Source organism: Triticum dicoccoides, chromosome 5A (assembly GCF_002162155.2).
Source record: "Triticum dicoccoides isolate Atlit2015 ecotype Zavitan chromosome 5A, WEW_v2.0, whole genome shotgun sequence".
Taxonomy (NCBI): domain Eukaryota; kingdom Viridiplantae; phylum Streptophyta; class Magnoliopsida; order Poales; family Poaceae; genus Triticum; species Triticum dicoccoides.
This window is the reverse complement of record NC_041388.1, coordinates 243,948,246-243,958,505: the sequence shown is the minus strand read 5'-3', so window position 1 is coordinate 243,958,505 and position 10,260 is coordinate 243,948,246.

Genomic DNA, 10,260 nt, shown 5'->3' with positions numbered 1-10,260 from the left:
AAACACCCAAGAGTAACAAAATCCACACAAGAAAGTATGGGGGAAGCAAATATCCTTTGGTGGAAGTGTAGATCCAGGTCTCCTCCTTCAATCCCTAGCAAATCAACAAGTTTGAGTGGCTAGAGAGAGAGATCGGGCAAGAGAGCTTGAAGGGCATTAATGGTGGAGTGAGAGAGGTCAAAGGTAGGAGTGGTAGGTGGGAGAAGCCCCATTAAATAGTCACCCCACATTTCCAACCGTTACTGCGTTTTTTGCACTGCAGCGGTACAACCGGTCCTCGTCCTGGTACAACTGGGACTCACGGTGTAACTGCAGAACCCTACCAAGCGGTACAACCGGATGGGCGGGCGGTAGTACCGGCTAAGAAAAATAACCGGACTAACCTGGCTACCGCACAACCACCACATCAAAACAGGAGCTTGACCGGTACTTGGGGGTGCCTGGCCGGAACAACCGCATGGCCTTGAGCTCTTGGGCGGCTAAGTACTGAGCGGAAGAACCGCTTGGACCATCGGTGGTACCGGTCATCGTGGAACGACCGGACCAACCGGGCCACTACCGCCCAAGAACCGCATCAAACCAGAAGTGCGAGCGGTACTTGAGCGGTGCATGGACGGAACCACCGCCCCAGATGTTGCAGAGCATGTTGGCGGTACCACCGCCCGGAGGCAGCGGTACAACCGCTCGAGCAAAGCTGGTGAGCGACAAGACCCAGCGGTACAACCGCTCTAGAGAGCGGTACAACCGCTGGGCAGAAACAGTGAGCAGAAAAGAGGGGAAGAGGCAAGGAAAACTCTCTCTCCCACACACACCAGACGAAGGCAAAGAGAGGGTGAGAAAAGTGTACGTGAACTGATTCCCCCAGAGCTTCCTAATGAGGATTCCCTCTTGATAGTACGGGTACTCTACGACCAAAGAAAATAAAAGCATAGAGGACACATCTTTGATCTTTTCCTTCGAGAGGCAATAGCAATCCGATGTAAGCCTAAGCATCGAGAACCTGAAACATATAGCACACGATTAGACCACAAAGGGTTGTCATCATCATCCAAAACATAAAGTAGGGAAATGCCCTTTCACACCTCCTTCAAGGACCACGCTGGTTGGATCAAGTGTGCCTAGGTGACATTCCGAAAACCCCCATACTACCTACGTGGGGGCTGAAGCTGATGACTGACCAACTCTCAGATACCGTAAATGGCCACACAGGAGGAAAGGATTTCAAAGTAAAACAAGCAACACATTATACATAAGCCTTGTTTTATAATACAAAGTATGGGCACTAAAGGTACATTCATTCGAAAATAGTGTCCTTTGAACACTGGACCTCTACAATGCGGGAACCCTCCAAGACTTCATTGAAATACCGCTCCAGCGTGCGGTGCTCTTTACCCGCGGGCGGTCCCTCGGTTGCCAGCTTAACGGCGTTCATCTTCGCCCGCTGCTCCTTGACACGGGCGAAGGCCATTCGGGCAACTTCGATATAGGCCGACCGCTTTATGGCATCAAGCCGGGGGCAGGCGCTGATGAGCCGCTTCACGAGCCCGAAGTAACTGACGGGTATGGGTTCGGCTGGCCAAAGTTGGACTATAACATCCTTCATGGCCAGTTCGGCCACCGTATGAAGCTCGGTCGGCTGCTTCAGCTGATCGCTGAAGGGCACCGAATGTTCTGGTGCAAGGTACTGCGACCAGAACAGCTTCTCCGTTGAACTCCCTCTTCAGCTCACAAGAACTCCGCAGCATCAACAATACTCCGGGGCAGATCCGCAAACGCTCTTGGAGAACTCCAAACCTGGGTCAGTAAGAGGTACCTTCTCCTCACATATTTGCTCTGCATAATAAAGGCCTTACACGCCGCAATCTTCTTGGCCTCTTGAATCTCCCTACAGGCGCCTTGGGCTTCAACCCGGGCCTCCTCTGTGCTTTGGAGGGCCTTAGCAAGTTCGGCATCTTGATCCGTAATCTTGCTCTCCAAGGACTTAGATTTGCCTATGGCATGTCGGAGCTCTTGCTGGACTTCCTCCACCCGTGATTCATGCTTTTGGCGGGCAAATCGTTCCCCCTCTGCCTCCTTCTTGGCCTCGGCTAGTGCATTCTTGAGGGTCTCGACCTCAGACGCGTCAACTATGAGCATAATTACAAAACTCAGCAAGATAGCACAACAAAAGACATATCATGTCAGATGTGAATAGGTATCGCATACCTTGCTTCTCCTCCAACTATTTGTTGGTGCGGATAAGCTCTTCATCGGCCTGCTCTAGCCGCCACTTTAGTTCAGACACATCATCGGCATGGGCGGCTGCCGCCAACTTCAACGCTTGTTTGTTCAAATACACATGTATGTTAATCTCCTGCAAAATATTCGATCCTCTGTTCGGCTTTTTCTTCACGAACGCCGAACAAAATCTCAGGGGCTACTACACAGCCATTATTTTTATTTAAACCACGTACCTCAAAGCCTGTCAGAAGGCTAGTATCGGCCTCGTTCAATCCGCTTTTAGTGGACAGAACCTTTTCAACCACCGTACCCATAAGGGCACGATGTTCCTCAACAATGGAGGCGCTCTGAAGCGCTTCCATCAGAGTGTTCGACGCCTCCGGATTGACAGAGGTCGCCAATGGAGTCGAAGCACCTCCTTCTTTCGAAGGAGGCTGCTCGCCTGATTCCGGAGCCATATCGGCCTCCGGAATGATATTCGGTTGGGGGACGAATTGGGCATGGCCCCCATCGCAGGCCTCCATGGGGGTCGGTTCCCCCATGTTTTCGGCAGCAGAGGTATTACCCTTTGCCGCCACCTTGACGACTTCCCGCACCTCTCCATGGCCTGGAAACACTAAAAAATACACTTCCATGATGGTACGTGTTTGTCACAGTAGGTCGCTTTTTTGGTCATGCATGTACATCCATGACAAATTTCTGACAGAATCAAGATAGTCATACCCGTGCTGTTGTAGAAGTGTTCCATGACATTACCAAAATTATCAACATGGAAGTGTCCACTTCCATGACGATAAATCACGCGTAACAGAAGTGCTTTCATCAAGGGTGACCGACACGTGGCATCCACCGTAACGGAACGCCGTTAAGCTATCGGGTCGGGTTTTGGATCCGATAAACCCGTTAACAGCCCCGACCAATGGGGATTTTCCACGTGTAAAATCATCATTGGCTAGAGGAAACACATGTCGGCTCATCCTCGGGACAGATGTCATCCACTCACTGGACAGAAGGCGCCTATGATACGTCGACACGTGGCACGGCCCAACAAGTTTAAATGGGCTGGCCCAACTAAAGGCCCACAAGATTTTGCGGACCATAATGGGCCAGCCCAGCTAAAGGCCCACGAGATTTTGCGGACCATAATGGGCTGGCCCAGCTAAAGGCCCACAAGATTTCACGGGCCATAATGGGCCGGCCCAGGTAAAGGCCCACAAGATTTTCGTGTGCCTTAATAGGCCGGCCCAGGTAAAGGCCCACGGTGACTCTAGCCCATGATGAACAGTAATTTTCTTTATACCCGTTAACGGCCCGTGATTTACATGGGCCGTTTCTAGCCCGTGCTAGCTTTCGGCCTATTGACGGCCCATACGTTCTTGGGCTCCTTTTCGTCCCTCGATTACTTCCGGGCCGTTACTGTCATGTTCCCCTAATGGGCCAAATTCGGCCCATGGCAAGAGTCGGCCCATTACTGGCATGTTCCACTAATGGGCCAAATTCGGCCCATGGCAAGAGTCGGCCGTTACTGGCCTGTTACCCTAATGGGCCAAATTCGGCCCATGGCAAGAGTCGGCCCGTTTCTGGCCTGTTAACCCGTTACGCCGTTTCTGGCCCGTCCTATATTCTGGCCCATTAACGACCCGTTTTGCCTGTGACAGAATTAAGCCTTTGCTGTCCTACGGCCTGTTAACGGCCTGTTACCGTGCTGGGTCGATACCAATTACGCCCGATTATGGCCCATGTAGACCCATTTATCCGACGGCCCGAGGCCCACCGATTACAGGCCCATTTATCGACGGCCCGTAGGAGACCCATGGATCCTACGGCCCGTATATGGCCCATGGTAGTTGCGGCCACTAGCAAACCAGGGAAAAAGAAGACTAGAAAATAAATAAGGCCGAAACTAACGCTAGGCTATTAAGGCGATTGCACAGATTACATCCACTCGGCATCAAAGATCGCCACCACTGCAAATATAGGGAACACCCTACACTATACAAAAATGGCTTGTTGTTTTCTTCAGTCAGTGGCTGCACATTAAGAATAAATTTTGTATCGCACCAAAACAAATTACAACTATATAACAAAAGGAAGGTTGGCATAAAACTTAACAGTCTAGCAAATAAATGCACCACCAGAAGTTCAGAAGCTCAGTTCATTTGACCTGACTGTTACGTTTTCATGTTGTATTGTCCGATGGAGCACCATAACCCTCGCCTTCATTTCCCCTAGGCTCCTGAACAACATAGCAAATGTCTGATAGTCTGGTTTCAAAACCATGCATATCTTGATGACATTGAGCAATGTTTCTCCTTGTTTCACAAAGGGTCTCTGTTAGGGAATGGACTTGTGTCTGGAGCGCAGATACAACATTGCTTTGAGCTTGCATATCTTGATCACGAGGCAGTTTGGATGATATTGCCTTAACAACCAACCCAGTGTTACGCAGGAACGTGCTTTTGGCACTGTTAGTGGACAGGTACTGACCCACTGCAGCAAGAGCAGACAATGCGGTTATAGTTGCCTTGCCATCTTTAGAAGGTGGCGGTTCCACCATTTTTTCCATAGCTCGCTGAAAATTTGAGGTTTTACATTAGTAGTACCAGAACAGAAGATATTAAGGAGGCAGCAAAACCAAACAAAATAGCTTTGGTCTATATGCAGAACTTATTCTGGTGAACCCATGTAAAATATTAGTTGTATTTTATTGCAAAGTACATAATAAAACCAGGTTCCAAACATATGACCATGTACCATCGCTAATGTATTGTCTATTTCTTCACATTGTATTCAGGGCTAAGGATAAAGAGACGAAGTTTATAATACGGTAAGCATAGTATGACGTCATTCATATCACAAAACAACTGAGAATAGACAAACAGGCAATTGTAACATTGTGTGGGCAAGTCCAGCACGGAACTAGATTACGGGTAAAGATCAAAGGAACATCACTCCTCTCTTTTAAACCTTGTAAGGTGCAATGATACGCTAAGACAATTGTGTATAAAACTGAAAAGAGTAATAGACATTGGCTGCAAACCATGCAGTTCAAGGCACAAGTCAGAGTAACTAGTAGTTAAAAGGCATGAGGATTAAGGACTTACAACAGCAGCTTTGACTGGTGTAGTCATGCCCTTCTTCTTGCTGGTGTGACAGTCCTTGAAGATTTCCACATCATTTGGTTCAGGTACTTTTTGGTCCTTGCGGGCTTTCCTCTGCATTTGGAACAAGTCAATATAGATCTGATAATATGGTACAACGAAAAGAGTGAAACATCAGCTAATTACAAGAGCCTCACAATGTGCAATATAGTTACGTGATCCTGTCGTCTGTTGGAATTTCACTTTCGTACGGTTGGCCTTGTTCCTTGAACAGTTCACCTACAAGAAGATATATTTGTGTGGCACATGCGTAAATAGGACTTCAACATGTGATCTGATGACATATATATAATGTACCTGATACTTCGGATTGGACCAGTGTTTAACGAGGCCTCTCCAGTCTTCATCAGATATATTTTCCACTGGAGATGTTTGGGCAAGTTCACTGTTAGCCTTGCCTTCAAAGTCAGTTTTTCTCAAGTTATGCCGATATTGTTGCAGAGTAGACTTGAAAACATGGGTGCAAGCTTGTCTGGTTGCATCATCTTGGCTATCCAACTTGAACCTCATCTGTTGAAAATTATGGGAGTCTCATTATCAGCAACCTAGAAAGTATTGGACAGCGCAAGACGATATTACTAGTTTCCATACATAACCATACTTACAGATAAATGGTCGAGGAAGATGTTGAACTGGGTTTCGTCTTTGTCATTCCTGTACTGAATCCATGTTGGGAGGATACGTACATGATATCTAACAGCAACCGCTGCCTCTGATACTAACTTGGATGACTCTGTAGCATCACGTGGCCTTTTTAAACCTGCCTCAAAACGGATCTCCATTCTTCCTCCTCTAGATTTAGTTAACCTATCGAGCATTATCCCTGATGTTTGTTTCCTCTTGCGCCTAGGTGCTAGTTCAACAACAAACATAGGAAGTGTTAGTGTACACCAAAGTGTGAGACTACATATAAAGAAGCATGCAACAGTAACTTGACTCCAGCAACTATCTTCTTGCTGTTGAAGCTCACAAGGTTCATCTGATATTGCCAACTCGCCCTGTGTCAATAGTGCTTGGGAAGTAGTGTCAGGTGGCAAGGGAGCTTGGGAACGTGCTGCTAGCTCAGTTGACGCACGAGTACGTCGTGAAGCTGGTAGTACTGTGGTAGGTGTTGCAAGAACTAGGGCTGTCTCTACTTGCTTGGTGGCAGCTATTTGTTTCTGTTTGTCTTTTTTGCAACTCATGTAGCATGGGATGCCGTGTTTGTAGAATTTTCTGCTGGACTTTGACCTTCTATTGCACCATCAGTACCAGCAGAATCTGCAGGATTCATCCGTTTCTCATTCCCTGCCGTTCTGTGTTTCTTCCTCTTTCTCTGTGCCATGTTAAGTCAAGCCGACAAGAAAAACAAATAATAATTTACTTCTTCATAACAAATTGATGCGTGATGCAGATGAACTGAACTTTGATGTTAGACAACCACATGATAGGAGGATGAAAAACAGGACGGAAGAGATAACCAGAACTATGATGTGTAAACTAAGAAGAAGACATTTCACCAATTTAGAAGCAATGCAATGGAAGGTAGACACCATATGAAAGATGCTACAAATATCGCTCTGCCAAGTTAACAGAGTCTCATCATAAATGGCGTTTAAACAAATGTGAAGCAGTACAAGAAATAAATCATATGCAAGATGCAAACAACATCACACTACCATGTTAGAGGTCTCTCGTCATTAGTGCCATTGCATATTCACAGCTTATGATGTGTAAACTAAGGAGAAGGCATTTCAACAAATTAGAAGTAATGAAAGCTAGACACCATATGAAAGATGCAACGAATATCACTCTACCAAGTTAAAACTGTCTCATCATAAGTGCCATTTCAACAAATTAGTAATACGAGCTAGAAACGAATGTGAGATGTAACCTATATCACACTCCAAAGTCAAACGTGTCTTATGATAAGTGATTGTTGCAGGTTACACAACAGTAGTAATTTGATGTAAGAACATGGTGTGATAGACAGATATTGTATGTTCTAGAAACAGGAACACGTGTCTTATTCAAGTATAATGTGTAAAGTAAGCAGGTGGAATTCAACAAAATTAGAAGCAATACAAGCTAGACATCACACATAACATGCAAACACATATAACAGTGCCAAGTTAGAGGGAGCACCGGTGATGCTGCACTAGGGGAGACGTGCTCATCATAAACACAGCTTTGTTGAGTGTCTATGCATGTGTTGTCTTGGAAATCATCTTGGGGGTGTGGATGAGTAGAAACAGTAGAGGCCCTCCGTTCGGAAGGAGCACCTTTATCCGCTGCCTTGCTAACTTCCTTCTGCTTTATTGATTTTGAATTGTCAAGTAAAACCGACAAGAAAAACCAATAAAATTCTCTCTTCAGAACTCATTCATGCATGATACTGACAATCACTACTTTGATGTAAGGCAAACACATGATACCAGGATGGAATATGTACGAAAAACAGGACGGCATGGCATGTTCACAACTGTTTGTGTAAACTAAGCAGAAACCATTCCAGCAAATAAGAAGCAATGCAAGCTAGACACCACATGAAAGATGCAACCAATATGACTCTGCCAAGTTAAAAGCGTCCCATCATAAATGGAATTTCAACAAATTAGAAGCAGCACATGCTATAAATCATATGAAAGATGCAACTAATATCGCACTGCATATACTAAAGGTGTCTCGTCATGTTGATTGATGCGGGATACAAAAAAACAATAGTTTTATGTAAGGACATGCTTAATAGACAGATGTACTATGTACTAAATACATGAAGGCATGTCACATTAACAGGTATAATGTATAAGCTAAGCAGACTAGCACATGCAGTTTAACCAGATTGGAAGAATTACAATCTAGACACCATATGCAACATGCAACCACATATCACGCTGCCAAGTTAGAGAAAGCACCTGCGATGCTAGTGTAGGGGAAATGTTGTAATCAACTACAGAGCTACGTTCACTATCTTCATCTAGCATTTCTGTTTCTTGAGAATCATGTCGGGAGGCTCACGCTGCATTCTTTAAATGAGGAGTAGTCCCCTTGCATGCCTGCCTCGTCATAAGTGATTGATGAGGGATACACAAGAACATTAGTTTGATGTAAGAACATGGTTAATACACAGATGTACTTGTATGTACCAAAAACAGAAAGGCATGTCATATTCAAATGTATAATGTGTAAGCTAAGCAGATGCAATTTAACCAAACTGGAAGCAATACAAGCAAGACATCCGGCTGGAGTGGTGAGCATGATCATCTAGGACCTGAGAGCCTGGTGGGAGGCGGGCTGCTTCGCCACCATCACAGCTTTTTATTTGGCTTCCAGGTGATGCCTATCTTTGTCTTCTGGTGCTCACGGGATGGTGGTTCATGTAAAAAAATATCTTTCCTTATCTTACCGACTTCTGCCTTTCGAATACAAGCTAGACACCATATGGAACATGCAACCACATATGACACCGCGAAGTTAAAGCAAGCACCTGGGATGGTGGTTCATTGCGAGCAAGGTCATCAACTCCAGAGCTACGTTCCCCGTCTCCATCTGCTGACACTACACCCTTTAAAGCGTTGAAACGTGTCTTGCCTAGCCGCACACCAAACTGGAGTGACTTCTCTCTTTTCTTTTTGGCTTCTCTCATGGAAGCAGAGTCTGAAATACACTTGCATAAAAACACAACAGTGAGAGTAAGGGTGAAGTGTGTGCAGAACTAGTGCACTGTAAAACTAGCAGATAGCAGGTGCTCCTCCAGCACACCACCACATGTGGTCATATCTAAGATAACAGTCGACTGAAAATAAATAGGTCAGTCGATTTTTTAATGAACCGTCCGATCTATAAGGAACGGGCAGATGGCCTTCGTCTACCTCCCGCCAGTCACTATTGATGATCTTTCTCGAACCGCCAGCGACCACCAGCCCAGACTCCTGCCTCCGCCGCCCCGCCCTCCCATCGATCTCACACCACCGCCATGCTTGGCAGCGCCCCCAGGCCATCCCTTTAATCCTGGTCAACCTCCAGATCGGGCGCCAGTAGCTCTAGGTCGCACACGCCCCTAAGATAAACACCAAGGCGCTGCCTCCCCAGTGTAATAGGCGTACTAGCGGCTGTTACACCGGGGAATGCTTCCGTTAATTGGGAATCAAGTGGGAAGAAATTGAAATTCAGGTGGGCGATGGACCTCTAGCTAAGGTGAATAGTATATGAGGAGAAACCTTGTGCATCGCGAGTTACTAGGAACATCTAGTATCAAGAAGAAGCGGTCAACTAGTGTCTTTTGTGGGATGAATACCGTGCAAGCAGAGACGTAAGATTTGCACGAATAAGGGAAGAGGAGTACCTTTTTCGGTTGCTGGTGTGGTCACCTCCACAAGTCGCGCCGATTTTCTTCTTTTTACCGGGGAAACCGATGTTCTGGAGGGTGCAGGCTTGGACGAACCCATGGCCAAATTGTTGACTATGTTGTCGTGGCCGTATGTCGGCGGAGGGGAAGCAGATCTGAGGCGGTGAAGGACAGCGTAGCAGGAACAACTCCGGTGCGGTGGAGGGTGGCGGAGTTGGAGCGGCAGCGGTGAGGCGCAGGACGGCGTGGTTGAACTGGCTCGGGTACGGACGGCTCGACCTCGGCTTCAACTACTAGCCGTGGAGGGCGTTGCGGTTGAGGTTGCGGTGGACGACGACATCGGGGTATTGGCTCCGGCGTGCTGGAGGACGGCGGCGGTTGATGGGTGGGATGGGGTTGCGGACGGAGGATGCCGGGGTTTCGCGGCTGGTGGAGAGGTAGTTTTGGCGCCCACGAAGTACAAATGGGGAATCGAACGGGTGGGGGGAACCATGTTTCGGTCTGGGACGCGCTTGTTTTTGGCTTTTTTGAACAGAAATGGGAGGCGCTTGT